This window comes from Channa argus, chromosome 12, assembly GCF_033026475.1.
Source record: "Channa argus isolate prfri chromosome 12, Channa argus male v1.0, whole genome shotgun sequence".
In the NCBI taxonomy this organism is placed as follows: Eukaryota; Metazoa; Chordata; class Actinopteri; order Anabantiformes; family Channidae; genus Channa; species Channa argus.
Genome location: NC_090208.1, coordinates 19,427,037 through 19,454,212, shown reverse-complemented (window position 1 = coordinate 19,454,212; position 27,176 = coordinate 19,427,037). Strand labels below are relative to the sequence as shown.

Genomic DNA, 27,176 nt, shown 5'->3' with positions numbered 1-27,176 from the left:
AGCTGGCCTACGTCTGCTGCCTCAATTAACCTAGGCTGTGTGGTGCTATAAACTAAGCGTGCTGGCAATGGAAGACTTGTGTAAAGATGCAAAGACAGAACAAACTCAGAGAGGAGAGCACACGACTCGAGCTTGCCCATGCCCACTCCCTCTTGACAGCTGGCTCTTTCGCCTCACTGAACACACAGCTGTCACGGCAACACCGCTGGCTTTGCGGGGCGTGGCGGAAAAAGCCAAAAGCGGCGTGACGCACAGCACTTTGAGGGGGACCGCAAAAGCCTTGGAGGCCGACGCGTTTGTCTTTGCACACTTTACAATCAGGGGAGAGCGCGAACGCAGTCCCCCACTACCACAAATTATGCAGTCGAGATTCCCACATTTGGGGAATTCGCAGGGGTCAGCACAACCGGAGTGCAATGGCTGAGCCTCGCCCTGGGTGAACCACCTTCTTGATCATGGTATCTCCCCTGCCAGGTAAGTATGAGTAGCACAGGCCAGAGACAAGCGAGGCATTCCTAGAGGTAGCAGCTTCGCTGACGGTGCTTTCGACGCATAGTCCCAGGGTCCGGCCCCTTCAGCATGAGCTGGCCTTCGTCTGCTGCTCCAGTGGATGGAAAGTTGCAAACACTGCCTCAATTAGCCTAGGCTGTGTAGTGCTATAAATTAAGCGTGCTGGCAATGGAAGACTTGTGTAAAGATGCAAAGACAGAACAAACTCAGAGAGGAGAGCACACGACTCGAGCTGGCCCATGCCCACTCCCTCTTGACAGCTGGCTCTTTCGCCTCACTGAACACACAGCTGTCACGGCAACACCGCTGGCTTTGCGGGGCGTGGCGGAAAAAGCCAAAAGCGGCGTGACCCACAGCACTCTGAGAAGGACCACAACGCGTTTGTCTTTGCACACTTTACAATCAGGGGAGAGCGCGAACGCAGTCCCCCACTACCACAAATTATGCAGTCGAGATTCCCACATTTGGGGAATTCGCAGGGGTCAGCACAACCGGAGTGCAATGGCTGAGCCTCGCCCTGGGTGAACCACCTTCTTGATCATGGTATCTCCCCTGCCAGGTAAGTATGAGTTGCACAGGCCAGAGACAAGCGGGGCATTCCTAGAGGCAGCAGCTTCGCTGACGGTGCTTTCCACGCATAGTCCCAGGGTCCGGCCCCTTCAGCATGAGCTGGCCTTCGTCTGCTGCTCCAGTGGATGGAAAGTTGCAAACACTGCCTCAATTAGCCTAGGCTGTGTAGTGCTATAAATTAAGCGTGCTGGCAATGGAAGACTTGTGTAAAGATGCAAAGACAGAACAAACTCAGAGAGGAGAGCACACGACTCGAGCTGGCCCATGCCCACTCCCTCTTGACAGCTGGCTTTTTCGCCTCACTGAACACACAGCTGTCACGGCAACACCGCTGGCTTTGCGGGGCGTGGCGGAAAAAGCCAAAAGCGGCGTGACCCACAGCACTCTGAGAAGGACCACAACGCGTTTGTCTTTGCACACTTTACAATCAGGGGAGAGCGCGAACGCAGTCCCCCTCTACCACATATTATGCAGTCGAGATTCCCACATTTGGGGAATTCGCAGGGGTCAGCACAACCGGAGTGCAATGGCTGAGCCTCGCCCTGGGTGAACCACCTTCTTGATCATGGTATCTCCCCTGCCAGGTAAGTATGAGTTGCACAGGCCAGAGACAAGCGAGGCATTCCTAGAGGTAGCAGCTTCGCTGACGGTGCTTTCCACGCATAGTCCCAGGGTCCGGCCCCTTCAGCATGAGCTGGCCTTCGTCTGCTGCTCCATTTAGCCTAGGCTGTGTGGTGCTATAAACTAAGCGTGCTGGCAATGACGGTGCTTTCCACGCATAGTCCCAGGGTCCGGCCCCTTCAGCATGAGCTGGCCTTCGTCTGCTGCCTCAATTAGCCTAGGCTGTGTGGTGCTATAAACTAAGCGTGCTGGCAATGACGGTGCTTTCCACGCATAGTCCCAGGGTCCGGCCCCTTCAGCATGAGCTGGCCTTCGTCTGCTGCCTCAATTAGCCTAGGCTGTGTGGTGCTATAAACTAAGCGTGCTGGCAATGACGGTGCTTTCCACGCATAGTCCCAGGGTCCGGCCCCTTCAGCATGAGCTGGCCTTCGTCTGCTGCCTCAATTAGCCTAGGCTGTGTGGTGCTATAAACTAAGCGTGCTGGCAATGACGGTGCTTTCCACGCATAGTCCCAGGGTCCGGCCCCTTCAGCATGAGCTGGCCTTCGTCTGCTGCTCCAGTGGATGGAAAGTTGCAAACACTGCCTCAATTAGCCTAGGCTGTGTAGTGCTATAAATTAAGCGTGCTGGCAATGGAAGACTTGTGTAAAGATGCAAAGACAGAACAAACTCAGAGAGGAGAGCACACGACTCGAGCTGGCCCATGCCCACTCCCTCTTGACAGCTGGCTCTTTCGCCTCACTGAACACACAGCTGTGACGGCAACACCGCTGGCTTTGCGGGGCGTGGCGGAAAAAGCCAAAAGCAGCGTGACGCACAGCACTCTGAGGAGGACCACAACGCGTTTGTCTTTGCACACTTTACAATCGGGGAGAGCGCGAACGCAGTCCCCCACTACCGCAAATTATGCAGTCGAGATTCCCACATTTGGGGAATTCGCAGGGGTCAGTACAACCGGAGTGCAATGGCTGAGCCTCGCCCTGGGTGAACCAATTCAATTTTCAAGGTTTTTATTACTTCTTTGCACAAATACATCTGGTCACACACTTTCTGTACTTACATTTCAAAATATACAAATCATTATATAATACATATTACAAAGAAAGGAGGGACAAAATATTATTTAAAGGGAAAACCAGGAATTTTCCACGATTTTGCTATTTCCTCCTTTGTTTTATAAGAGGTATATCTTGTAACATAGTCCTTTACAGTATGCATAATACTCTTTATTACTGTCTCGTATGGAATTGTTTGTTGCTTAAAAACCAAAATATTCCTAGCTTTCCATAAGCTCTCTTTTACACTATTTATCACAAACCACCATTCATTAACATCTTTTTCTGTAGTACTTTGCAAACAACCATATGTAATAATTTCAAAGGCCAGTGCACAATTATATAGGTCTTTTAACCAAGGAGTTACAAATGACCAAAATTTCTGAGCAAAGGGACATGTCCAAAATAAATGCTTGACAGATTCGGTGTCACCACACTTTTCTCTGGGGCACTGAGCACTTCTTGTACAATTCCTTTTCTCAAGAAAACTTTTTGTAGGCAAGCACTGATGAACTATTTGCCAGGCTAGATCTTTGAAACTATTTGTCAGAAATTTACTGTTTACGTTACTCCATGCCATTTTACATTGGACCTCTGTCAGTTTGCCCACAGGTACCATTCTTGGAGAAGGGGCTAATTCCTTCTCAATTGCTGTCCTTGTTATTTTATTAACCGCAATTTGTGTCAGGCCCAATTTCAAAAATGTCTCTACTGTATCGTAAATTCTAGGGTGAGTGTCAGAAAAGGGTTTTTTCAGTGGAATTCGCTGTCCCCATGCTCTTAACACCTGTTGGCCAATCCAAAAGGAGGCAAAATGACCCCACATAACATCTTTTTTTTCATTCAGACAAACTTTAAGAATCGGTGTAATAAACATTGCTTTCATTTTACTTTCAATTTCTGGTACTGCTTTTCCACCCATTCCCACAGGCCCGTACATTATATCTCTTTTTAGTTTTTCATGCTGTCCGCTCCAAATAAATTGGAAAATAATCTTCCGAAGAGACGCAATGGTTTTATGGGGAGTTGGGAAAGTAGCTGCCAGGTATGTTAATGAGGCCAGCACTTCTGCTTTTACTACTAAGATTTTTCCTTCGAATGATAGGTCTCCATCTTTCCATTGTAGTAATTTTCCTTTCACTTTAGGGAGTTTTGCTTCCCAGTTGTTGTTTACCATATTCTTACCTATCTGTACTCCCAAAATCTTTATTGTGTCTTTCTTTTCCTGCATTCCCCATGACTCTATTGTCTCTCTCCAGTTTAAGTATAAGATTTCACTCTTATCCTTGTTGATTTTTGTACCTGAAGCAAAAGTAAACTTTTCACACTCTCCCAAAGCTTCTCCTATAGATGTATTATCTGTCAACAAAAGGGTTAGGTCGTCCATATAAAGTGTTACCTTTGCTTCTTTACCATTACTGCCTGGGACAGGTAGTCCTCTAATTTTATGATTTTCCCGTATGCCACATGCTAAGGGCTCCATTGCTAACACAAAAAGGATCGGCGAGAGGGGGCAACCCTGCCGAACTCCTGATTTTACATTAAAACAATCTGTAGCTCTACCATTTACCATCACCGTACTATTACAATCAGTGTATAGTAGGTGCACCCATTTCTGGAAAATGTTGCCAAAACCTAAATGGGACAGAATTACCTTTAGATACTGATGACTTATGCTGTCAAACGCTTTCTCCAGGTCTAGCCCCATAATACTAAGTGGAATGCTACGCTCCTGACAATAAAGGAATGAGTCTCGGACCAAAGCGAGAGTGTCAGTAATTTGTCTTCCTGGTACTCCGCAGGTTTGATCGACCCCGACCAATCTGTGTACTATAGACTGCATACGAAAGTAAAGGGCCTTGGACAGTATTTTAACATCTACTCCTAGCAAAGATATAGGTCTCCAATTCTTTAAGTCATGTTTTTGTCCTTTTTTAAATAGTAATGTTATTAACCCTTTACGCATGGATAGTGGAAGAACCCCTTTGGAGAAGGATTCTTTATACACTTCTAGCAAGGGTTGTTTCAGTTGGTCCCAAAACATAACGTAAAACTCCTTAGGAAGACCATCTAAGCCTGGGGTTTTATTATTTTGCATACTCTGCATGGCCTTTGTTATATCTGTAATTGTCAAATCTCTTTCTAACGCATCTCTCTCATTCTCCTCTAACTTTGCTGTCACTTAAGAGAGAAGAAGATTTGTCTCTCTCTTAGTAGTCTGTCTTTCTTCATAAAGTTTGGAATAGAAGGAATACACCTCTTTCAGTACATCTTTAGGAGCTTTAAGTTCCCGTCCCTTATTGTCTATTAAGTAGTCCATTACTTGTTTTGTTTTAGACAACTTTCTAAAGAAATACCTGGAGCACTTCTCATTTTCTTCCAGATGTTTCACCCTACTTCTTATCAATACTCCTTTACTTTTTTCATTTATTAATGTCATTATGTCTTTTTTTAAATTAACTATTTCTTTGCCCACTGAAAACCCCCGATTTAAAAGGTTGTAGTAGCGCTGTAATTTTGCTTGCATCCTGTTTTGTTTGTCACGTTTTCTGTTGGCTAATTTCTTTCCTTCTGACATAAAAAACATTTTTGTTCTATGTTTTATGTTTTCCCACCACTCTCCCAAACATTTAAAAAGGGGTTGCAAAGTGAGCCACTGTTCCCACTTGTTTTTATATCTTGAGACTACTTCCGGGTTATCTAACACACTTATATTAAGTTTCCATGGGCCACGACTAAATTTAAATGGCCCTGGAATATGTAAGGTGCCAACTAATTTATGATGGTCTGAGAAAGGTACGGGATAAGTTTCGCAAAGGACTGATGTAACTCCACATGTTGTAAAAATAAAATCAATCCGAGAAGAAGTTTTACCATTACACCATGTATATCCTCGCTCATCAGGGTTCAACTTTTTGTAAACGTCAATAAGATTACAATCTTCAATTATGTCCCTTAACATCTGGGAGCTTGTATCAGGATAAATACCTGAAATGGATGTTGTTTTCCTATCTCCTTTTTCTAGAATACAATTAAAATCTCCCCCAATAACAACGTCCCTCCCACAAATTATCAGGGATTGGAGGGTTTGCAAAGTCAAAATTCGCTCTTGCATATCCGTAGGACAGTAGACATTTATTATTCTCAGCTCACGCCCATTATTTTCGACATCAACTAGTAATAACCTACCATCTATGACTTTTTCCACTCTCTGAATTTTAAAAAACCCTCTATTAAATAATATTACTACCCCTGAAGCCCTATTTTTATTGTCCCCTGACCAAAAGGACTCTCCTTGTTTCCATCTGTCTTTATATTTTACATAGTTGTCTATAAATGGGAGTGAGCATTCTTGTAAAAGAAAAATGTCACCACTGCTTTGTAAAAAACTGAAGACAGATTGACATTTTATAGGGTCATTCAAACCCCTGGTATTTATGGTAACTATTTTGAGGGATTGCATTGGACATAAGAGAGGTGAGATCAGCTCTTTACATCAGTGCCAGGTATAGATATTTTAACCTTTTTCTTTTTTTTCTTTTGTGTTTTCCAGGCATCGCAGCACTCATTTTGTATCCCCTCCACCTCTTTGTTCTTCATTTGAGTAATCTCCGAAAAACTGGTCAGGCCCCCAGAGTCTAAAAAGGGTAGGGAGTTTGTCTCACTGAACACACAGCTGTCACGGCAACACCGCTGGCTTTGCGTGGCGGAAAAAGCCAAAAGCGGCGTGACGCACAGCACTCTGAGGAGACCACAACGCATTTCTTTTTGCACACTTTACAATCAGGGGAGAGCGCGAACGCAGTCCCCCACTACCACAAATTATGCAGTCGAGATTCCCACATTTGGGGAATTCGCAGGGGTCAGCACAACCGGAGTGCAATGGCTGAGCCTCGCCCTGGGTGAACCACTTTCTTGATCATGGTATCTCCCCTGCCAGGTAAGTATGAGTTGCACAGGCCAGAGACAAGCGAGGCATTCCTAGAGGTAGCAGCTTCGCTGACGGTGCTTTCCACGCATAGTCCCAGGGTCCGGCCCCTTCAGCATGAGCTGGCCTTCGTCTGCTGCTCCATTTAGCCTAGGCTGTGTGGTGCTATAAACTAAGCGTGCTGGCAATGACGGTGCTTTCCACGCATAGTCCCAGGGTCCGGCCCCTTCAGCATGAGCTGGCCTTCGTCTGCTGCCTCAATTAACCTAGGCTGTGTGGTGCTATAAACTAAGCGTGCTGGCAATGGAAGACTTGTGTAAAGATGCAAAGACAGAACAAACTCAGAGAGGAGAGCACACGACTCGAGCTTGCCCATGCCCACTCCCTCTTGACAGCTGGCTCTTTCGCCTCACTGAACACACAGCTGTCACGGCAACACCGCTGGCTTTGCGGGGCGTGGCGGAAAAAGCCAAAAGCGGTGTGACGCACAGCACTTTGAGGAGGTCCGCAAAAGCCTTGGAGGCCGACGCGTTTGTCTTTGAACACTTTACAATCAGGGGAGAGCGCGAACGCAGTCCCCCACTACCACAAATTAAGCAGTCGAGATACCCACATTTGGGGAATTCGCAGGGGTCAGCACAACCGGAGTGCAATGGCTGAGCCTCGCCCTGGGTGAACCACTTTCTTGATCATGGTATCTCCCCTGCCAGGTGAGTATGAGTTGCACAGGCCAGAGACAAGCGAGGCATTCCTAGAGGCAGCAGCTTCGCTGACGGTGCTTTCCACGCAGGGTCCGGCCCCTTCAGCATAAGCTGGCCTTCGTCTGCTGCTCCAGTGGATGGAAAGTTGCAAACACTGCCTCAATTAGCCTAGGCTGTGTGGTGCTATAAACCAAGCGTGCTGGCAATGGAAGACTTGTGTAAAGATGCAAAGACAGAACAAACTCAGAGAGGAGAGCACACGACTCGAGCTGGCCCATGCCCACTCCCTCTTGACAGCTGGGTCTTTCGCCTCACTGAACACACAGCTGTCACGGCAACACCGCTGGCTTTGAGGGGCGTGGCGGAAAAAGCCAAAAGCGGCGTGACGCACAGCACTCTGAGGAGGACCACAACGCGTTTGTCTTTGCACACTTTACAATAAGGGGAGAGCGCGAACGCAGTCCCCCACTACCACAAATTATGCAGTCGAGATTCCCACATTTGGGGAATTCGCAGGGGTCAGTACAACCGGAGTGCAATGGCTGAGCCTCGCCCTGGGTGAACCACATTCTTGATCATGGTACTCCCCTGCCAGGTAAGTATGAGGTGCACAGGCCAGAGACAAGCGAGGCATTCCTAGAGGCAGCAGCTAAGCTGACGGTGCTTTCCACGCATAGTCCCAGGGTCCGGCCCCTTCAGCATGAGCTGGCCTTCGTCTGCTGCTCCATTTAGCCTAGGCTGTGCGGTGCTATAAACTAAGCGTGCTGGCAATGACGGTGCTTTCCACGCATAGTCCCAGGGTCCGGCCCCTTCAGCATGAGCTGGCCTTCGTCTGCTGCCTCAAATAACCTAGGCTGTGTGGTGCTATAAACTAAGCGTGCTGGCAATGGAAGACTTGTGTAAAGATGCAAAGACAGAACAAATTCAGAGAGGAGAGCACACGACTCGAGCTGGCCCATGCCCACTCCCTCTTGACAGCTGGCTCTTTCGCCTCACTGAACACACAGCTGTCACGGCAACACCGCTGGCTTTGCGGGGCGTGGCGGAAAAAGCCAAAAGCGGCGTGACGCACAGCACATTGAGGAGGACCGCAAAAGCCTTGGAGGCCGACGCGTTTGTCTTTGCACACTTTACAATCAGGGGAGAGCGCGAACGCAGTCCCCCACTACCACAAATTATGCAGTCGAGATTCCCACATTTGGGGAATTCGCAGGGGTCAGCACAACCGGAGTGCAATGGCTGAGCCTCGCCCTGGGTGAACCACCTTCTTGATCATGGTATCTCCCCTGCCAGGTAAGTATGAGTTGCACAGGCCAGAGACAAGCGAGGCATTCCTAGAGGCAGCAGCTTCGCTGACGGTGCTTTCCACGCATAGTCCCAGGGTCCGGCCCCTTCAGCATGAGCTGGCCTTCGTCTGCTGCTCCAGTGGATGGAAAGTTGCAAACACTGCCTCAATTAGCCTAGGCTGTGTGGTGCTATAAACTAAGCGTGGTGGCAATGGAAGACTTGTGTAAAGATGCAAAGACAGAACAAACTCAGAGAGGAGAGCACACAACTCGAGCTGGCCCATGCCCACTCCCTCTTGACAGCTGGCTCTTTCGCCTCACTGAACACACAGCTGTCACGGCAACACCGCTGGCTTTGCGGGGCGTGGCGGAAAAAGCCAAAAGCGGCGTGACGCACAGCACTCTGAGGAGGACCACAACGCGTTTGTCTTTGCACACTTTACAATCAGGGGAGAGCGCGAACGCAGTCCCCCACTACCACAAATTATGCAGTCGAGATTCCCACATTTGGGGAATTCGCAGGGATCAACACAACCGGAGTGCAATGGCTGAGCCTCGCCCTGGGTGAACCACCTTCTTGATCACGGTATCTTTCCTGCCAGGTAAGTATGAGTTGCACAGGCCAGAGACAAGCGCGGCATTCCTAGAGGCAGCAGCATCGCTGACGGTGCTTTCCACGCATAGTCCCAGGGTCCGGCCCCTTCAGCATGAGCTGGCCTTCGTCTGCTGCTCCATTTAGCCTAGGCTGTGCGGTGCTATAAACTAAGCGTGCTGGCAATGACGGTGCTTTCCACGCATAGTCCCAGGGTCCGGCCCCTTCAGCATAAGCTGGCCTTCGTCTGCTGCCTCAAATAACCTAGGCTGTGTGGTGCTATAAACTAAGCGTGCTGGCAATGGAAGACTTGTGTAAAGATGCAAAGACAGAACAAATTCAGAGAGGAGAGCACACGACTCGAGCTGGCCCATGCCCACTCCCTCTTGACAGCTGGCTCTTTCGCCTCACTGAACACACAGCTGTCACGGCAACACCGCTGGCTTTGCGGGGCGTGGCGGAAAAAGCCAAAAGCGGCGTGACGCACAGCACATTGAGGAGGACCGCAAAAGCCTTGGAGGCCGACGCGTTTGTCTTTGCACACTTTACAATCAGGGGAGAGCGCGAACGCAGTCCCCCACTACCACAAATTATGCAGTCGAGATTCCCACATTTGGGGAATTCGCAGGGGTCAGCACAACCGGAGTGCAATGGCTGAGCCTCGCCCTGGGTGAACCACCTTCTTGATCATGGTATCTCCCCTGCCAGGTAAGTATGAGTTGCACAGGCCAGAGACAAGCGGGGCATTCCTAGAGGCAGCAGCTTCTCTGACGGTGCTTTCCACGCATAGTCCCAGGGTCCGGCCCCTTCAGCATGAGCTGGCCTTCGTCTGCTGCTCCAGTGGATGGAAAGTTGCAAACACTGCCTCAATTAGCCTAGGCTGTGTAGTGCTATAAATTAAGCGTGCTGGCAATGGAAGACTTGTGTAAAGATGCAAAGACAGAACAAACTCAGAGAGGAGAGCACACGACTCGAGCTTGCCCATGCCCACTCCCTCTTGACAGCTGGCTCTTTCGCCTCACTGAACACACAGCTGTCACGGCAACACCGCTGGCTTTGCGGGGCGTGGCGGAAAAAGCCAAAAGCGGCGTGACGCACAGCACTCTGAGGAGGACCACAACGCGTTTGTCTTTGCACACTTTACATTCAGGGGAGAGCGCGAACGCAGTCCCCCACTACCACAAATTATGCAGTCGAGATTCCTACATTTGGGGAATTTGCAGGGGTCAGTACAACCGGAGTGCAATGGCTGAGCCTCGCCCTGGGTGAACCACCTTCTTGATCATGGTTTCTCCCCTGCCAGGTAAGTATGAGTTGCACAGACCAGAGACAAGCGGGGCATTCCTAGAGGCAGCAGCTTCGCTGACGGTGCTTTCGACGCATAGTCCCAGGGTCCGGCCCCTTCAGCATGAGCTGGCCTTCGTCTGCTGCCTCAATTAGCCTAGGCTGTGTGGTGCTATAAACTAAGCGTGCTGGCAATGGAAGACTTGTGTAAAGATGCAAAGACAGAACAAACTCAGAGAGGAGAGCACACGACTCGAGCTGGCCCATGCCCACTCCCTCTTGACAGCTGGCTCTTTCGCCTCACTGAACACACAGCTGTCACGGCAACACCGCTGGCTTTGCGGGGCGTGGCGGAAAAAGCCAAAAGCGGCGTGACGCACAGCACTTTGAGGGGGACCGCAAAAGCCTTGGAGGCCGACGCGTTTGTCTTTGCACACTTTACAATCAGGGGAGAGCGCGAACGCAGTCCCCCACTACCACAGATTATGCAGTTGAGATTCCCACATTTGGGGAATTTGTAGGGGTCAGCACAACCGGAGTGCAATGGCTGAGCCTCGCCCTGGGTTAACCACTATCTTGATCATGGTATCTCTCCTGCCAGGTAAGTATGAGTTGCACAGGCCAGAGACAAGCGAGGCAGTCCTAGAGGCAGCAGCTTCGCTGACGGTGCTTTCCACGCATAGTCCCAGGGTCCGGCCCCTTCAGCATGAGCTGGCCTTCGTCTGCTGCTCCAGTGGATGGAAAGTTGCAAACACTGCCTCAATTAGCCTAGGCTGTGTAGTGCTATAAATTAAGCGTGCTGGCAATGGAAGACTTGTGTAAAGATGCAAAGACAGAACAAACTCAGAGAGGAGAGCACACGACTCGAGCTGGCCCATGCCCACTCCCTCTTGACAGCTGGCTCTTTCGCCTCACTGAACACACAGCTGTCACGGCAACACCGCTGGCTTTGCGGGGCGTGGCGGAAAAAGCCAAAAGCGGCGTGACCCACAGCACTCTGAGAAGGACCACAACGCGTTTGTCTTTGCACACTTTACATTCAGGGGAGAGCGCGAACGCAGTCCCCCACTACCACAAATTATGCAGTCGAGATTCCCACATTTGGGGAATTCGCAGGGGTCAGCACAACCGGAGTGCAATGGCTGAGCCTCGCCCTGGGTGAACCACCTTCTTGATCATGGTATCTCCCCTGCCAGGTAAGTATGAGTTGCACAGGCCAGAGACAAGCGAGGCATTCCTAGAGGTAGCAGCTTCGCTGACGGTGCTTTCCACGCATAGTCCCAGGGTCCGGCCCCTTCAGCATGAGCTGGCCTTCGTCTGCTGCTCCATTTAGCCTAGGCTGTGTGGTGCTATAAACTAAGCGTGCTGGCAATGACGGTGCTTTCCACGCATAGTCCCAGGGTCCGGCCCCTTCAGCATGAGCTGGCCTTCGTCTGCTGCCTCAATTAACCTAGGCTGTGTGGTGCTATAAACTAAGCGTGCTGGCAATGGAAGACTTGTGTAAAGATGCAAAGACAGAACAAACTCAGAGAGGAGAGCACACGACTCGAGCTTGCCCATGCCCACTCCCTCTTGACAGCTGGCTCTTTCGCCTCACTGAACACACAGCTGTCACGGCAACACCGCTGGCTTTGCGGGGCGTGGCGGAAAAAGCCAAAAGCAGCGTGACGCACAGCACTCTGAGGAGGACCACAACGCGTTTCTCTTTGCACACTTTACAATCAGGGGAGAGCGCGAACGCAGTCCCCCACTACCACAAATTATGCAGTAGAGATTCCCACATTCGGGGAATTCGCAGGGGTCAGTACAACCGGAGTGCAATGGCTGAGCCTCGCCCTGGGTGAACCACCTTCTTGATCATGGTATCTCCCCTGCCAGGTAAGTATGAGTTGCACAGGCCAGAGACAAGCGAGGCATTCCTAGAGGCAGCAGCTTCGCTGACGGTGCTTTCCACGCATAGTCCCAGGGTCCGGCCCCTTCAGCATGAGCTGGCCTTCGTCTGCTGCTCCATTTAGCCTAGGCTGTGTGGTGCTATAAACTAAGCGTGCTGGCAATGACAGTGCTTTCCACGCATAGTCCCAAGGTCCGGCCCCTTCAGCATGAGCTGGCCTTCGTCTGCTGCCTCAATTAACTTAGGCTGTGTGGTGCTATAAACTAAGCGTGCTGGCAATGGAAGACTTGTGTAAAGATGCAAAGACAGAACAAACTCAGAGAGGAGAGCACACGACTCGAGCTTGCCCATGCCCACTCCCTCTTGACAGCTGGCTCTTTCGCCTCACTGAACACACAGCTGTCACGGCAACACCGCTGGCTTTGCGGGGCGTGGCGGAAAAAGCCAAAAGCGGCGTGACGCACAGCACTTTGAGGGGGACCGCAAAAGCCTTGGAGGCCGACGCGTTTGTCTTTGCACACTTTACAATCAGGGGAGAGCGCGAACGCAGTCCCCCACTACCACAAATTATGCAGTCGAGATTCCCACATTTGGGGAATTCACAGGGGTCAGCACAACCGGAGTGCAATGGCTGAGCCTCGCCCTGGGTGAACCACCTTCTTGATCATGGTATCTCCCCTGCCAGGTAAGTATGAGTTGCACAGGCCAGAGACAAGCGGGGCATTCCTAGAGGCAGCAGCTTCGCTGACGGTGCTTTCCACGCATAGTCCCAGGGTCCGGCCCCTTCAGCATGAGCTGGCCTTCGTCTGCTGTTCCAGTGGATGGAAAGTTGCAAACACTGCCTCAATTAGCCTAGGCTGTGTAGTGCTATAAATTAAGCGTGCTGGCAATGGAAGACTTGTGTAAAGATGCAAAGACAGAACAAACTCAGAGAGGAGAGCACACGACTCGAGCTGGCCCATGCCCACTCCCTCTTGACAGCTGGCTCTTTCGCCTCACTGAACACACAGCTGTCACGGCAACACCGCTGGCTTTGCGGGGCGTGGCGGAAAAAGCCAAAAGCGGCGTGACCCACAGCACTCTGAGAAGGACCACAACGCGTTTGTCTTTGCACACTTTACAATCAGGGGAGAGCGCGAACGCAGTCCCCCACTACCACAAATTATGCAGTCGAGATTCCCACATTTGGGGAATTCGCAGGGGTCAGCACAACCGGAGTGCAATGGCTGAGCCTCGCCCTGGGTGAACCACCTTCTTGATCATGGTATCTCCCCTGCCAGGTAAGTATGAGTAGCACAGGCCAGAGACAAGCGAGGCATTCCTAGAGGTAGCAGCTTCGCTGACGGTGCTTTCGACGCATAGTCCCAGGGTCCGGCCCCTTCAGCATGAGCTGGCCTTCGTCTGCTGCTCCAGTGGATGGAAAGTTGCAAACACTGCCTCAATTAGCCTAGGCTGTGTAGTGCTATAAATTAAGCGTGCTGGCAATGGAAGACTTGTGTAAAGATGCAAAGACAGAACAAACTCAGAGAGGAGAGCACACGACTCGAGCTGGCCCATGCCCACTCCCTCTTGACAGCTGGCTCTTTCGCCTCACTGAACACACAGCTGTCACGGCAACACCGCTGGCTTTGCGGGGCGTGGCGGAAAAAGCCAAAAGCGGCGTGACCCACAGCACTCTGAGAAGGACCACAACGCGTTTGTCTTTGCACACTTTACAATCAGGGGAGAGCGCGAACGCAGTCCCCCACTACCACAAATTATGCAGTCGAGATTCCCACATTTGGGGAATTCGCAGGGGTCAGCACAACCGGAGTGCAATGGCTGAGCCTCGCCCTGGGTGAACCACCTTCTTGATCATGGTATCTCCCCTGCCAGGTAAGTATAAGTTGCACAGGCCAGAGACAAGCAGGGCATTCCTAGAGGCAGCAGCTTCGCTGACGGTGCTTTCCACGCATAGTCCCAGGGTCCGGCCCCTTCAGCATGAGCTGGCCTTCGTCTGCTGCTCCAGTGGATGGAAAGTTGCAAACACTGCCTCAATTAGCCTAGGCTGTGTGGTGCTATAAACTAAGCGTGCAGGCAATGGAAGACTTGTGTAAAGATGCAAAGACAGAACAAACTCAGAGAGGAGAGCACACAACTCGAGCTTGCCCATGCCCACTCCCTCTTGACAGCTGGCTCTTTCGCCTCACTGAACACACAGCTGTCACGGCAACACCGCTGGCTTTGCGGGGCGTGGCGGAAAAAGCCAAAAGCGGCGTGACGCACAGCACTCTGAGGAGACCACAACGCGTTTCTTTTTGCACACTTTACAATCAGGGGAGAGCGCGAACGCAGTCCCCCACTACCACAAATTATGCAGTCGAGATTCCCACATTTGGGGAATTCGCAGGGGTCAGCACAACCGGAGTGCAATGGCTGAGCCTCGCCCTGGGTGAACCACCTTCTTGATCATGGTATCTCCCCTGCCAGGTAAGTATGAGTTGGACAGGCCAGAGACAAGCGGGGCATTCCTAGAGGCAGCAGCTTCGCTGACGGTGCTTTCGACGCATAGTCCCAGGGTCCGGCCCCTTCAGCATGAGCTGGCCTTCGTCTGCTGCTCCAGTTAGCCTAGGCTGTGTGGTGCTATAAACTAAGCGTGCTGGCAATGACGGTGCTTTCCACGCATAGTCCCAGGGTCCGGCCCCTTCAGCATGAGCTGGCCTTCGTCTGCTGCCTCAATTAACCTAGGCTGTGTGGTGCTATAAACTAAGCGTGCTGGCAATGGAAGACTTGTGTAAAGATGCAAAGACAGAACAAACTCAGAGAGGAGAGCACACGACTCGAGCTTGCCCATGCCCACTCCCTCTTGACAGCTGGCTCTTTCGCCTCACTGAACATACAGCTGTCACGGCAACACCGCTGGCTTTGCGGGGCGTGGCGGAAAAAGCCAAAAGCGGCGTGACGCACCGCACTCTGAGGAGACCACAAAGCGTTTCTTTTTGCACACTTTACAATCAGGGGAGAGCGCGAACGCAGTCCCCCACTACCACAAATTATGCAGTCGAGATTCCCACATTTGGGGAATTCGCAGGGGTCAGCACAACCGGAGTGCAATGGCTGAGCCTCGCCCTGGGTGAACCACCTTCTTGATCATGGTATCTCCCCTGCCAGGTAAGTATGAGTTGCACAGGCCAGAGACAAGCGGGGCATTCCTAGAGGCAGCAGCTTCGCTGACGGTGCTTTCCACGCATAGTCCCAGGGTCCGGCCCCTTCAGCATGAGCTGGCCTTCGTCTGCTGTTCCAGTGGATGGAAAGTTGCAAACACTGCCTCAATTAGCCTAGGCTGTGTAGTGCTATAAATTAAGCGTGCTGGCAATGGAAGACTTGTGTAAAGATGCAAAGACAGAACAAACTCAGAGAGGAGAGCACACGACTCGAGCTGGCCCATGCCCACTCCCTCTTGACAGCTGGCTCTTTCGCCTCACTGAACACACAGCTGTCACGGCAACACCGCTGGCTTTGCGGGGCGTGGCGGAAAAAGCCAAAAGCGGCGTGACCCACAGCACTCTGAGAAGGACCACAACGCGTTTGTCTTTGCACACTTTACAATCAGGGGAGAGCGCGAACGCAGTCCCCCACTACCACAAATTATGCAGTCGAGATTCCCACATTTGGGGAATTCGCAGGGGTCAGCACAACCGGAGTGCAATGGCTGAGCCTCGCCCTGGGTGAACCACCTTCTTGATCATGGTATCTCCCCTGCCAGGTAAGTATGAGTAGCACAGGCCAGAGACAAGCGAGGCATTCCTAGAGGTAGCAGCTTCGCTGACGGTGCTTTCGACGCATAGTCCCAGGGTCCGGCCCCTTCAGCATGAGCTGGCCTTCGTCTGCTGCTCCAGCGGATGGAAAGTTGCAAACACTGCCTCAATTAGCCTAGGCTGTGTAGTGCTATAAATTAAGCGTGCTGGCAATGGAAGACTTGTGTAAAGATGCAAAGACAGAACAAACTCAGAGAGGAGAGCACACGACTCGAGCTGGCCCATGCCCACTCCCTCTTGACAGCTGGCTCTTTCGCCTCACTGAACACACAGCTGTCACGGCAACACCGCTGGCTTTGCGGGGCGTGGCGGAAAAAGCCAAAAGCGGCGTGACGCACAGCACTCTGAGGAGACCACAACGCGTTTCTTTTTGCACACTTTACAATCAGGGGAGAGCGCGAACGCAGTCCCCCACTACCACAAATTATGCAGTCGAGATTCCCACATTTGGGGAATTCGCAGGGGTCAGCACAACCGGAGTGCAATGGCTGAGCCTCGCCCTGGGTGAACCACCTTCTTGATCATGGTATCTCCCCTGCCAGGTAAGTATGAGTTGGACAGGCCAGAGACAAGCGGGGCATTCCTAGAGGCAGCAGCTTCGCTGACGGTGCTTTCGACGCATAGTCCCAGGGTCCGGCCCCTTCAGCATGAGCTGGCCTTCGTCTGCTGCTCCAGTTAGCCTAGGCTGTGTGGTGCTATAAACTAAGCGTGCTGGCAATGACGGTGCTTTCCACGCATAGTCCCAGGGTCCGGCCCCTTCAGCATGAGCTGGCCTTCGTCTGCTGCCTCAATTAACCTAGGCTGTGTGGTGCTATAAACTAAGCGTGCTGGCAATGGAAGACTTGTGTAAAGATGCAAAGACAGAACAAACTCAGAGAGGAGAGCACACGACTCGAGCTTGCCCATGCCCACTCCCTCTTGACAGCTGGCTCTTTCGCCTCACTGAACATACAGCTGTCACGGCAACACCGCTGGCTTTGCGGGGCGTGGCGGAAAAAGCCAAAAGCGGCGTGACGCACCGCACTCTGAGGAGACCACAAAGCGTTTCTTTTTGCACACTTTACAATCAGGGGAGAGCGCGAACGCAGTCCCCCACTACCACAAATTATGCAGTCGAGATTCCCACATTTGGGGAATTCGCAGGGGTCAGCACAACCGGAGTGCAATGGCTGAGCCTCGCCCTGGGTGAACCACCTTCTTGATCATGGTATCTCCCCTGCCAGGTAAGTATGAGTTGCACAGGCCAGAGACAAGCGGGGCATTCCTAGAGGCAGCAGCTTCGCTGACGGTGCTTTCCACGCATAGTCCCAGGGTCCGGCCCCTTCAGCATGAGCTGGCCTTCGTCTGCTGTTCCAGTGGATGGAAAGTTGCAAACACTGCCTCAATTAGCCTAGGCTGTGTAGTGCTATAAATTAAGCGTGCTGGCAATGGAAGACTTGTGTAAAGATGCAAAGACAGAACAAACTCAGAGAGGAGAGCACACGACTCGAGCTGGCCCATGCCCACTCCCTCTTGACAGCTGGCTCTTTCGCCTCACTGAACACACAGCTGTCACGGCAACACCGCTGGCTTTGCGGGGCGTGGCGGAAAAAGCCAAAAGCGGCGTGACCCACAGCACTCTGAGAAGGACCACAACGCGTTTGTCTTTGCACACTTTACAATCAGGGGAGAGCGCGAACGCAGTCCCCCACTACCACAAATTATGCAGTCGAGATTCCCACATTTGGGGAATTCGCAGGGGTCAGCACAACCGGAGTGCAATGGCTGAGCCTCGCCCTGGGTGAACCACCTTCTTGATCATGGTATCTCCCCTGCCAGGTAAGTATGAGTAGCACAGGCCAGAGACAAGCGAGGCATTCCTAGAGGTAGCAGCTTCGCTGACGGTGCTTTCGACGCATAGTCCCAGGGTCCGGCCCCTTCAGCATGAGCTGGCCTTCGTCTGCTGCTCCAGTGGATGGAAAGTTGCAAACACTGCCTCAATTAGCCTAGGCTGTGTAGTGCTATAAATTAAGCGTGCTGGCAATGGAAGACTTGTGTAAAGATGCAAAGACAGAACAAACTCAGAGAGGAGAGCACACGACTCGAGCTGGCCCATGCCCACTCCCTCTTGACAGCTGGCTCTTTCGCCTCACTGAACACACAGCTGTCACGGCAACACCGCTGGCTTTGCGGGGCGTGGCGGAAAAAGCCAAAAGCGGCGTGACCCACAGCACTCTGAGAAGGACCACAACGCGTTTGTCTTTGCACACTTTACAATCAGGGGAGAGCGCGAACGCAGTCCCCCACTACCACAAATTATGCAGTCGAGATTCCCACATTTGGGGAATTCGCAGGGGTCAGCACAACCGGAGTGCAATGGCTGAGCCTCGCCCTGGGTGAACCACCTTCTTGATCATGGTATCTCCCCTGCCAGGTAAGTATGAGTTGCACAGGCCAGAGACAAGCGAGGCATTCCTAGAGGTAGCAGCTTCGCTGACGGTGCTTTCCACGCATAGTCCCAGGGTCCGGCCCCTTCAGCATGAGCTGGCCTTCGTCTGCTGCTCCATTTAGCCTAGGCTGTGTGGTGCTATAAACTAAGCGTGCTGGCAATGACGGTGCTTTCCACGCATAGTCCCAGGGTCCGGCCCCTTCAGCATGAGCTGGCCTACGTCTGCTGCCTCAATTAACCTAGGCTGTGTGGTGCTATAAACTAAGCGTGCTGGCAATGGAAGACTTGTGTAAAGATGCAAAGACAGAACAAACTCAGAGAGGAGAGCACACGACTCGAGCTTGCCCATGCCCACTCCCTCTTGACAGCTGGCTCTTTCGCCTCACTGAACACACAGCTGTCACGGCAACACCGCTGGCTTTGCGGGGCGTGGCGGAAAAAGCCAAAAGCGGCGTGACGCACAGCACTTTGAGGGGGACCGCAAAAGCCTTGGAGGCCGACGCGTTTGTCTTTGCACACTTTACAATCAGGGGAGAGCGCGAACGCAGTCCCCCACTACCACAAATTATGCAGTCGAGATTCCCACATTTGGGGAATTCGCAGGGGTCAGCACAACCGGAGTGCAATGGCTGAGCCTCGCCCTGGGTGAACCACCTTCTTGATCATGGTATCTCCCCTGCCAGGTAAGTATGAGTAGCACAGGCCAGAGACAAGCGAGGCATTCCTAGAGGTAGCAGCTTCGCTGACGGTGCTTTCGACGCATAGTCCCAGGGTCCGGCCCCTTCAGCATGAGCTGGCCTTCGTCTGCTGCTCCAGTGGATGGAAAGTTGCAAACACTGCCTCAATTAGCCTAGGCTGTGTAGTGCTATAAATTAAGCGTGCTGGCAATGGAAGACTTGTGTAAAGATGCAAAGACAGAACAAACTCAGAGAGGAGAGCACACGACTCGAGCTGGCCCATGCCCACTCCCTCTTGACAGCTGGCTCTTTCGCCTCACTGAACACACAGCTGTCACGGCAACACCGCTGGCTTTGCGGGGCGTGGCGGAAAAAGCCAAAAGCGGCGTGACCCACAGCACTCTGAGAAGGACCACAACGCGTTTGTCTTTGCACACTTTACAATCAGGGGAGAGCGCGAACGCAGTCCCCCACTACCACAAATTATGCAGTCGAGATTCCCACATTTGGGGAATTCGCAGGGGTCAGCACAACCGGAGTGCAATGGCTGAGCCTCGCCCTGGGTGAACCACCTTCTTGATCATGGTATCTCCCCTGCCAGGTAAGTATGAGTTGCACAGGCCAGAGACAAGCGGGGCATTCCTAGAGGCAGCAGCTTCGCTGACGGTGCTTTCCACGCATAGTCCCAGGGTCCGGCCCCTTCAGCATGAGCTGGCCTTCGTCTGCTGCTCCAGTGGATGGAAAGTTGCAAACACTGCCTCAATTAGCCTAGGCTGTGTAGTGCTATAAATTAAGCGTGCTGGCAATGGAAGACTTGTGTAAAGATGCAAAGACAGAACAAACTCAGAGAGGAGAGCACACGACTCGAGCTGGCCCATGCCCACTCCCTCTTGACAGCTGGCTTTTTCGCCTCACTGAACACACAGCTGTCACGGCAACACCGCTGGCTTTGCGGGGCGTGGCGGAAAAAGCCAAAAGCGGCGTGACCCACAGCACTCTGAGAAGGACCACAACGCGTTTGTCTTTGCACACTTTACAATCAGGGGAGAGCGCGAACGCAGTCCCCCTCTACCACATATTATGCAGTCGAGATTCCCACATTTGGGGAATTCGCAGGGGTCAGCACAACCGGAGTGCAATGGCTGAGCCTCGCCCTGGGTGAACCACCTTCTTGATCATGGTATCTCCCCTGCCAGGTAAGTATGAGTTGCACAGGCCAGAGACAAGCGAGGCATTCCTAGAGGTAGCAGCTTCGCTGACGGTGCTTTCCACGCATAGTCCCAGGGTCCGGCCCCTTCAGCATGAGCTGGCCTTCGTCTGCTGCTCCATTTAGCCTAGGCTGTGTGGTGCTATAAACTAAGCGTGCTGGCAATGACGGTGCTTTCCACGCATAGTCCCAGGGTCCGGCCCCTTCAGCATGAGCTGGCCTTCGTCTGCTGCCTCAATTAGCCTAGGCTGTGTGGTGCTATAAACTAAGCGTGCTGGCAATGACGGTGCTTTCCACGCATAGTCCCAGGGTCCGGCCCCTTCAGCATGAGCTGGCCTTCGTCTGCTGCCTCAATTAGCCTAGGCTGTGTGGTGCTATAAACTAAGCGTGCTGGCAATGACGGTGCTTTCCACGCATAGTCCCAGGGTCCGGCCCCTTCAGCATGAGCTGGCCTTCGTCTGCTGCTCCAGTGGATGGAAAGTTGCAAACACTGCCTCAATTAGCCTAGGCTGTGTAGTGCTATAAATTAAGCGTGCTGGCAATGGAAGACTTGTGTAAAGATGCAAAGACAGAACAAACTCAGAGAGGAGAGCACACGACTCGAGCTGGCCCATGCCCACTCCCTCTTGACAGCTGGCTCTTTCGCCTCACTGAACACACAGCTGTGACGGCAACACCGCTGGCTTTGCGGGGCGTGGCGGAAAAAGCCAAAAGCAGCGTGACGCACAGCACTCTGAGGAGGACCACAACGCGTTTGTCTTTGCACACTTTACAATCGGGGAGAGCGCGAACGCAGTCCCCCACTACCGCAAATTATGCAGTCGAGATTCCCACATTTGGGGAATTCGCAGGGGTCAGTACAACCGGAGTGCAATGGCTGAGCCTCGCCCTGGGTGAACCAATTCAATTTTCAAGGTTTTTATTACTTCTTTGCACAAATACATCTGGTCACACACTTTCTGTACTTACATTTCAAAATATACAAATCATTATATAATACATATTACAAAGAAAGGAGGGACAAAATATTATTTAAAGGGAAAACCAGGAATTTTCCACGATTTTGCTATTTCCTCCTTTGTTTTATAAGAGGTATATCTTGTAACATAGTCCTTTACAGTATGCATAATACTCTTTATTACTGTCTCGTATGGAATTGTTTGTTGCTTAAAAACCAAAATATTCCTAGCTTTCCATAAGCTCTCTTTTACACTATTTATCACAAACCACCATTCATTAACATCTTTTTCTGTAGTACTTTGCAAACAACCATATGTAATAATTTCAAAGGCCAGTGCACAATTATATAGGTCTTTTAACCAAGGAGTTACAAATGACCAAACTTTCTGAGCAAAGGGACATGTCCAAAATAAATGCTTGACAGATTCGGTGTCACCACACTTTTCTCTGGGGCACTGAGCACTTCTTGTACAATTCCTTTTCTCAAGAAAACTTTTTGTAGGCAAGCACTGATGAACTATTTGCCAGGCTAGATCTTTGAAACTATTTGTCAGAAATTTACTGTTTACGTTACTCCATGCCATTTTACATTGGACCTCTGTCAGTTTGCCCACAGGTACCATTCTTGGAGAAGGGGCTAATTCCTTCTCAATTGCTGTCCTTGTTATTTTATTAACCGCAATTTGTGTCAGGCCCAATTTCAAAAATGTCTCTACTGTATCGTAAATTCTAGGGTGAGTGTCAGAAAAGTGTTTTTTCAGTGGAATTCGCTGTCCCCATGCTCTTAACACCTGTTGGCCAATCCAAAAGGAGGCAAAATGACCCCACATAACATCTTTTTTTTCATTCAGACAAACTTTAAGAATCGGTGTAATAAACATTGCTTTCATTTTACTTTCAATTTCTGGTACTGCTTTTCCACCCATTCCCACAGGCCCGTACATTATATCTCTTTTTAGTTTTTCATGCTGTCCGCTCCAAATAAATTGGAAAATAATCTTCCGAAGAGACGCAATGGTTTTATGGGGAGTTGGGAAAGTAGCTGCCAGGTATGTTAATGAGGCCAGCACTTCTGCTTTTACTACTAAGATTTTTCCTTCGAATGATAGGTCTCCATCTTTCCATTGTAGTAATTTTCCTTTCACTTTAGGGAGTTTTGCTTCCCAGTTGTTGTTTACCATATTCTTACCTATCTGTACTCCCAAAATCTTTATTGTGTCTTTCTTTTCCTGCATTCCCCATGACTCTATTGTCTCTCTCCAGTTTAAGTATAAGATTTCACTCTTATCCTTGTTGATTTTTGTACCTGAAGCAAAAGTAAACTTTTCACACTCTCCCAAAGCTTCTCCTATAGATGTATTATCTGTCAACAAAAGGGTTAGGTCGTCCATATAAAGTGTTACCTTTGCTTCTTTACCATTACTGCCTGGGACAGGTAGTCCTCTAATTTTATGATTTTCCCGTATGCCACATGCTAAGGGCTCCATTGCTAACACAAAAAGGATCGGCGAGAGGGGGCAACCCTGCCGAACTCCTGATTTTACATTAAAACAATCTGTAGCTCTACCATTTACCATCACCGTACTATTACAATCAGTGTATAGTAGGTGCACCCATTTCTGGAAAATGTTGCCAAAACCTAAATGGGACAGAATTACCTTTAGATACTGATGACTTATGCTGTCAAACGCTTTCTCCAGGTCTAGCCCCATAATACTAAGTGGAATGCTACGCTCCTGACAATAAAGGAATGAGTCTCGGACCAAAGCGAGAGTGTCAGTAATTTGTCTTCCTGGTACTCCGCAGGTTTGATCGACCCCGACCAATCTGTGTACTATAGACTGCATACGAAAGTAAAGGGCCTTGGACAGTATTTTAACATCTACTCCTAGCAAAGATATAGGTCTCCAATTCTTTAAGTCATGTTTTTGTCCTTTTTTAAATAGTAATGTTATTAACCCTTTACGCATGGATAGTGGAAGAACCCCTTTGGAGAAGGATTCTTTATACACTTCTAGCAAGGGTTGTTTCAGTTGGTCCCAAAACATAACGTAAAACTCCTTAGGAAGACCATCTAAGCCTGGGGTTTTATTATTTTGCATACTCTGCATGGCCTTTGTTATATCTGTAATTGTCAAATCTCTTTCTAACGCATCTCTCTCATTCTCCTCTAACTTTGCTGTCACTTAAGAGAGAAGAAGATTTGTCTCTCTCTTAGTAGTCTGTCTTTCTTCATAAAGTTTGGAATAGAAGGAATACACCTCTTTCAGTACATCTTTAGGAGCTTTAAGTTCCCGTCCCTTATTGTCTATTAAGTAGTCCATTACTTGTTTTGTTTTAGACAACTTTCTAAAGAAATACCTGGAGCACTTCTCATTTTCTTCCAGATGTTTCACCCTACTTCTTATCAATACTCCTTTACTTTTTTCATTTATTAATGTCATTATGTCTTTTTTTAAATTAACTATTTCTTTGCCCACTGAAAACCCCCGATTTAAAAGGTTGTAGTAGCGCTGTAATTTTGCTTGCATCCTGTTTTGTTTGTCACGTTTTCTGTTGGCTAATTTCTTTCCTTCTGACATAAAAAACATTTTTGTTCTATGTTTTATGTTTTCCCACCACTCTCCCAAACATTTAAAAAGGGGTTGCAAAGTGAGCCACTGTTCCCACTTGTTTTTATATCTTGAGACTACTTCCGGGTTATCTAACACACTTATATTAAGTTTCCATGGGCCACGACTAAATTTAAATGGCCCTGGAATATGTAAGGTGCCAACTAATTTATGATGGTCTGAGAAAGGTACGGGATAAGTTTCGCAAAGGACTGATGTAACTCCACATGTTGTAAAAATAAAATCAATCCGAGAAGAAGTTTTACCATTACACCATGTATATCCTCGCTCATCAGGGTTCAACTTTTTGTAAACGTCAATAAGATTACAATCTTCAATTATGTCCCTTAACATCTGGGAGCTTGTATCAGGATAAATACCTGAAATGGATGTTGTTTTCCTATCTCCTTTTTCTAGAATACAATTAAAATCTCCCCCAATAACAACGTCCCTCCCACAAATTATCAGGGATTGGAGGGTTTGCAAAGTCAAAATTCGCTCTTGCATATCCGTAGGACAGTAGACATTTATTATTCTCAGCTCACGCCCATTATTTTCGACATCAACTAGTAATAACCTACCATCTATGACTTTTTCCACTCTCTGAATTTTAAAAAACCCTCTATTAAATAATATTACTACCCCTGAAGCCCTATTTTTATTGTCCCCTGACCAAAAGGACTCTCCTTGTTTCCATCTGTCTTTATATTTTACATAGTTGTCTATAAATGGGAGTGAGCATTCTTGTAAAAGAAAAATGTCACCACTGCTTTGTAAAAAACTGAAGACAGATTGACATTTTATAGGGTCATTCAAACCCCTGGTATTTATGGTAACTATTTTGAGGGATTGCATTGGACATAAGAGAGGTGAGATCAGCTCTTTACATCAGTGCCAGGTATAGATATTTTAACCTTTTTCTTTTTTTTCTTTTGTGTTTTCCAGGCATCGCAGCACTCATTTTGTATCCCCTCCACCTCTTTGTTCTTCATTTGAGTAATCTCCGAAAAACTGGTCAGGCCCCCAGAGTCTAAAAAGGGTAGGGAGTTTGTCTCACTGAACACACAGCTGTCACGGCAACACCGCTGGCTTTGCGTGGCGGAAAAAGCCAAAAGCGGCGTGACGCACAGCACTCTGAGGAGACCACAACGCATTTCTTTTTGCACACTTTACAATCAGGGGAGAGCGCGAACGCAGTCCCCCACTACCACAAATTATGCAGTCGAGATTCCCACATTTGGGGAATTCGCAGGGGTCAGCACAACCGGAGTGCAATGGCTGAGCCTCGCCCTGGGTGAACCACTTTCTTGATCATGGTATCTCCCCTGCCAGGTAAGTATGAGTTGCACAGGCCAGAGACAAGCGAGGCATTCCTAGAGGTAGCAGCTTCGCTGACGGTGCTTTCCACGCATAGTCCCAGGGTCCGGCCCCTTCAGCATGAGCTGGCCTTCGTCTGCTGCTCCATTTAGCCTAGGCTGTGTGGTGCTATAAACTAAGCGTGCTGGCAATGACGGTGCTTTCCACGCATAGTCCCAGGGTCCGGCCCCTTCAGCATGAGCTGGCCTTCGTCTGCTGCCTCAATTAACCTAGGCTGTGTGGTGCTATAAACTAAGCGTGCTGGCAATGGAAGACTTGTGTAAAGATGCAAAGACAGAACAAACTCAGAGAGGAGAGCACACGACTCGAGCTTGCCCATGCCCACTCCCTCTTGACAGCTGGCTCTTTCGCCTCACTGAACACACAGCTGTCACGGCAACACCGCTGGCTTTGCGGGGCGTGGCGGAAAAAGCCAAAAGCGGTGTGACGCACAGCACTTTGAGGAGGTCCGCAAAAGCCTTGGAGGCCGACGCGTTTGTCTTTGAACACTTTACAATCAGGGGAGAGCGCGAACGCAGTCCCCCACTACCACAAATTAAGCAGTCGAGATACCCACATTTGGGGAATTCGCAGGGGTCAGCACAACCGGAGTGCAATGGCTGAGCCTCGCCCTGGGTGAACCACTTTCTTGATCATGGTATCTCCCCTGCCAGGTGAGTATGAGTTGCACAGGCCAGAGACAAGCGAGGCATTCCTAGAGGCAGCAGCTTCGCTGACGGTGCTTTCCACGCAGGGTCCGGCCCCTTCAGCATAAGCTGGCCTTCGTCTGCTGCTCCAGTGGATGGAAAGTTGCAAACACTGCCTCAATTAGCCTAGGCTGTGTGGTGCTATAAACCAAGCGTGCTGGCAATGGAAGACTTGTGTAAAGATGCAAAGACAGAACAAACTCAGAGAGGAGAGCACACGACTCGAGCTGGCCCATGCCCACTCCCTCTTGACAGCTGGGTCTTTCGCCTCACTGAACACACAGCTGTCACGGCAACACCGCTGGCTTTGAGGGGCGTGGCGGAAAAAGCCAAAAGCGGCGTGACGCACAGCACTCTGAGGAGGACCACAACGCGTTTGTCTTTGCACACTTTACAATAAGGGGAGAGCGCGAACGCAGTCCCCCACTACCACAAATTATGCAGTCGAGATTCCCACATTTGGGGAATTCGCAGGGGTCAGTACAACCGGAGTGCAATGGCTGAGCCTCGCCCTGGGTGAACCACATTCTTGATCATGGTACTCCCCTGCCAGGTAAGTATGAGGTGCACAGGCCAGAGACAAGCGAGGCATTCCTAGAGGCAGCAGCTTCGCTGACGGTGCTTTCCACGCATAGTCCCAGGGTCCGGCCCCTTCAGCATGAGCTGGCCTTCGTCTGCTGCTCCATTTAGCCTAGGCTGTGCGGTGCTATAAACTAAGCGTGCTGGCAATGACGGTGCTTTCCACGCATAGTCCCAGGGTCCGGCCCCTTCAGCATGAGCTGGCCTTCGTCTGCTGCCTCAAATAACCTAGGCTGTGTGGTGCTATAAACTAAGCGTGCTGGCAATGGAAGACTTGTGTAAAGATGCAAAGACAGAACAAATTCAGAGAGGAGAGCACACGACTCGAGCTGGCCCATGCCCACTCCCTCTTGACAGCTGGCTCTTTCGCCTCACTGAACACACAGCTGTCACGGCAACACCGCTGGCTTTGCGGG

General features: G+C 50.4%; 29 non-coding genes and 2 pseudogenes across 29 annotated transcripts; all 31 read right to left on the bottom strand.

The window, feature by feature from the left end:
* Positions 1 to 318: 318 nt before the first annotated feature.
* Positions 319 to 482, bottom strand: LOC137138438 (U1 spliceosomal RNA). The gene has a single exon (XR_010915987.1). It is a non-coding gene; the product is annotated as a U1 spliceosomal RNA (small nuclear RNA).
* A 431-nt stretch (positions 483 to 913) lies between these two features.
* Positions 914 to 1,077, bottom strand: LOC137138437 (U1 spliceosomal RNA). The gene has a single exon (XR_010915986.1). It is a non-coding gene; the product is annotated as a U1 spliceosomal RNA (small nuclear RNA).
* Positions 1,078 to 1,508: 431 nt separating this feature from the next.
* LOC137138566 (U1 spliceosomal RNA) lies at positions 1,509 to 1,672 on the bottom strand. The gene has a single exon (XR_010916111.1). It is a non-coding gene; the product is annotated as a U1 spliceosomal RNA (small nuclear RNA).
* An 894-nt stretch (positions 1,673 to 2,566) lies between these two features.
* LOC137138682 (U1 spliceosomal RNA) lies at positions 2,567 to 2,714 on the bottom strand (annotated as a pseudogene).
* A 3,825-nt stretch (positions 2,715 to 6,539) lies between these two features.
* Positions 6,540 to 6,703, bottom strand: LOC137138537 (U1 spliceosomal RNA). Its single transcript, XR_010916083.1, has one exon. It is a non-coding gene; the product is annotated as a U1 spliceosomal RNA (small nuclear RNA).
* Positions 6,704 to 7,237: 534 nt separating this feature from the next.
* LOC137138622 (U1 spliceosomal RNA) lies at positions 7,238 to 7,401 on the bottom strand. Its single transcript, XR_010916165.1, has one exon. It is a non-coding gene; the product is annotated as a U1 spliceosomal RNA (small nuclear RNA).
* A 423-nt stretch (positions 7,402 to 7,824) lies between these two features.
* LOC137138641 (U1 spliceosomal RNA) lies at positions 7,825 to 7,987 on the bottom strand. Its single transcript, XR_010916184.1, has one exon. It is a non-coding gene; the product is annotated as a U1 spliceosomal RNA (small nuclear RNA).
* A 534-nt stretch (positions 7,988 to 8,521) lies between these two features.
* On the bottom strand, positions 8,522 to 8,685 carry LOC137138436 (U1 spliceosomal RNA). Its single transcript, XR_010915985.1, has one exon. It is a non-coding gene; the product is annotated as a U1 spliceosomal RNA (small nuclear RNA).
* Positions 8,686 to 9,116: 431 nt separating this feature from the next.
* LOC137138654 (U1 spliceosomal RNA) lies at positions 9,117 to 9,280 on the bottom strand. The gene has a single exon (XR_010916196.1). It is a non-coding gene; the product is annotated as a U1 spliceosomal RNA (small nuclear RNA).
* A 534-nt stretch (positions 9,281 to 9,814) lies between these two features.
* Positions 9,815 to 9,978, bottom strand: LOC137138435 (U1 spliceosomal RNA). The gene has a single exon (XR_010915984.1). It is a non-coding gene; the product is annotated as a U1 spliceosomal RNA (small nuclear RNA).
* Positions 9,979 to 10,409: 431 nt separating this feature from the next.
* On the bottom strand, positions 10,410 to 10,573 carry LOC137138644 (U1 spliceosomal RNA). The gene has a single exon (XR_010916187.1). It is a non-coding gene; the product is annotated as a U1 spliceosomal RNA (small nuclear RNA).
* A 418-nt stretch (positions 10,574 to 10,991) lies between these two features.
* LOC137138673 (U1 spliceosomal RNA) lies at positions 10,992 to 11,155 on the bottom strand. Its single transcript, XR_010916205.1, has one exon. It is a non-coding gene; the product is annotated as a U1 spliceosomal RNA (small nuclear RNA).
* A 431-nt stretch (positions 11,156 to 11,586) lies between these two features.
* LOC137138434 (U1 spliceosomal RNA) lies at positions 11,587 to 11,750 on the bottom strand. Its single transcript, XR_010915983.1, has one exon. It is a non-coding gene; the product is annotated as a U1 spliceosomal RNA (small nuclear RNA).
* Positions 11,751 to 12,268: 518 nt separating this feature from the next.
* On the bottom strand, positions 12,269 to 12,432 carry LOC137138624 (U1 spliceosomal RNA). Its single transcript, XR_010916167.1, has one exon. It is a non-coding gene; the product is annotated as a U1 spliceosomal RNA (small nuclear RNA).
* Positions 12,433 to 12,966: 534 nt separating this feature from the next.
* On the bottom strand, positions 12,967 to 13,130 carry LOC137138543 (U1 spliceosomal RNA). The gene has a single exon (XR_010916089.1). It is a non-coding gene; the product is annotated as a U1 spliceosomal RNA (small nuclear RNA).
* A 431-nt stretch (positions 13,131 to 13,561) lies between these two features.
* LOC137138433 (U1 spliceosomal RNA) lies at positions 13,562 to 13,725 on the bottom strand. Its single transcript, XR_010915982.1, has one exon. It is a non-coding gene; the product is annotated as a U1 spliceosomal RNA (small nuclear RNA).
* A 431-nt stretch (positions 13,726 to 14,156) lies between these two features.
* LOC137138432 (U1 spliceosomal RNA) lies at positions 14,157 to 14,320 on the bottom strand. Its single transcript, XR_010915981.1, has one exon. It is a non-coding gene; the product is annotated as a U1 spliceosomal RNA (small nuclear RNA).
* A 430-nt stretch (positions 14,321 to 14,750) lies between these two features.
* On the bottom strand, positions 14,751 to 14,914 carry LOC137138430 (U1 spliceosomal RNA). The gene has a single exon (XR_010915979.1). It is a non-coding gene; the product is annotated as a U1 spliceosomal RNA (small nuclear RNA).
* Positions 14,915 to 15,431: 517 nt separating this feature from the next.
* Positions 15,432 to 15,595, bottom strand: LOC137138429 (U1 spliceosomal RNA). Its single transcript, XR_010915978.1, has one exon. It is a non-coding gene; the product is annotated as a U1 spliceosomal RNA (small nuclear RNA).
* A 431-nt stretch (positions 15,596 to 16,026) lies between these two features.
* On the bottom strand, positions 16,027 to 16,190 carry LOC137138428 (U1 spliceosomal RNA). The gene has a single exon (XR_010915977.1). It is a non-coding gene; the product is annotated as a U1 spliceosomal RNA (small nuclear RNA).
* A 430-nt stretch (positions 16,191 to 16,620) lies between these two features.
* On the bottom strand, positions 16,621 to 16,784 carry LOC137138427 (U1 spliceosomal RNA). Its single transcript, XR_010915976.1, has one exon. It is a non-coding gene; the product is annotated as a U1 spliceosomal RNA (small nuclear RNA).
* A 517-nt stretch (positions 16,785 to 17,301) lies between these two features.
* On the bottom strand, positions 17,302 to 17,465 carry LOC137138426 (U1 spliceosomal RNA). The gene has a single exon (XR_010915975.1). It is a non-coding gene; the product is annotated as a U1 spliceosomal RNA (small nuclear RNA).
* A 431-nt stretch (positions 17,466 to 17,896) lies between these two features.
* LOC137138425 (U1 spliceosomal RNA) lies at positions 17,897 to 18,060 on the bottom strand. Its single transcript, XR_010915974.1, has one exon. It is a non-coding gene; the product is annotated as a U1 spliceosomal RNA (small nuclear RNA).
* A 431-nt stretch (positions 18,061 to 18,491) lies between these two features.
* On the bottom strand, positions 18,492 to 18,655 carry LOC137138424 (U1 spliceosomal RNA). The gene has a single exon (XR_010915973.1). It is a non-coding gene; the product is annotated as a U1 spliceosomal RNA (small nuclear RNA).
* A 534-nt stretch (positions 18,656 to 19,189) lies between these two features.
* Positions 19,190 to 19,353, bottom strand: LOC137138423 (U1 spliceosomal RNA). The gene has a single exon (XR_010915972.1). It is a non-coding gene; the product is annotated as a U1 spliceosomal RNA (small nuclear RNA).
* Positions 19,354 to 19,784: 431 nt separating this feature from the next.
* LOC137138422 (U1 spliceosomal RNA) lies at positions 19,785 to 19,948 on the bottom strand. The gene has a single exon (XR_010915971.1). It is a non-coding gene; the product is annotated as a U1 spliceosomal RNA (small nuclear RNA).
* Positions 19,949 to 20,379: 431 nt separating this feature from the next.
* On the bottom strand, positions 20,380 to 20,543 carry LOC137138565 (U1 spliceosomal RNA). The gene has a single exon (XR_010916110.1). It is a non-coding gene; the product is annotated as a U1 spliceosomal RNA (small nuclear RNA).
* Positions 20,544 to 21,321: 778 nt separating this feature from the next.
* On the bottom strand, positions 21,322 to 21,469 carry LOC137138681 (U1 spliceosomal RNA; annotated as a pseudogene).
* A 3,825-nt stretch (positions 21,470 to 25,294) lies between these two features.
* LOC137138536 (U1 spliceosomal RNA) lies at positions 25,295 to 25,458 on the bottom strand. Its single transcript, XR_010916082.1, has one exon. It is a non-coding gene; the product is annotated as a U1 spliceosomal RNA (small nuclear RNA).
* Positions 25,459 to 25,992: 534 nt separating this feature from the next.
* LOC137138621 (U1 spliceosomal RNA) lies at positions 25,993 to 26,156 on the bottom strand. The gene has a single exon (XR_010916164.1). It is a non-coding gene; the product is annotated as a U1 spliceosomal RNA (small nuclear RNA).
* Positions 26,157 to 26,579: 423 nt separating this feature from the next.
* Positions 26,580 to 26,742, bottom strand: LOC137138640 (U1 spliceosomal RNA). Its single transcript, XR_010916183.1, has one exon. It is a non-coding gene; the product is annotated as a U1 spliceosomal RNA (small nuclear RNA).
* Positions 26,743 to 27,176: the final 434 nt, after the last annotated feature.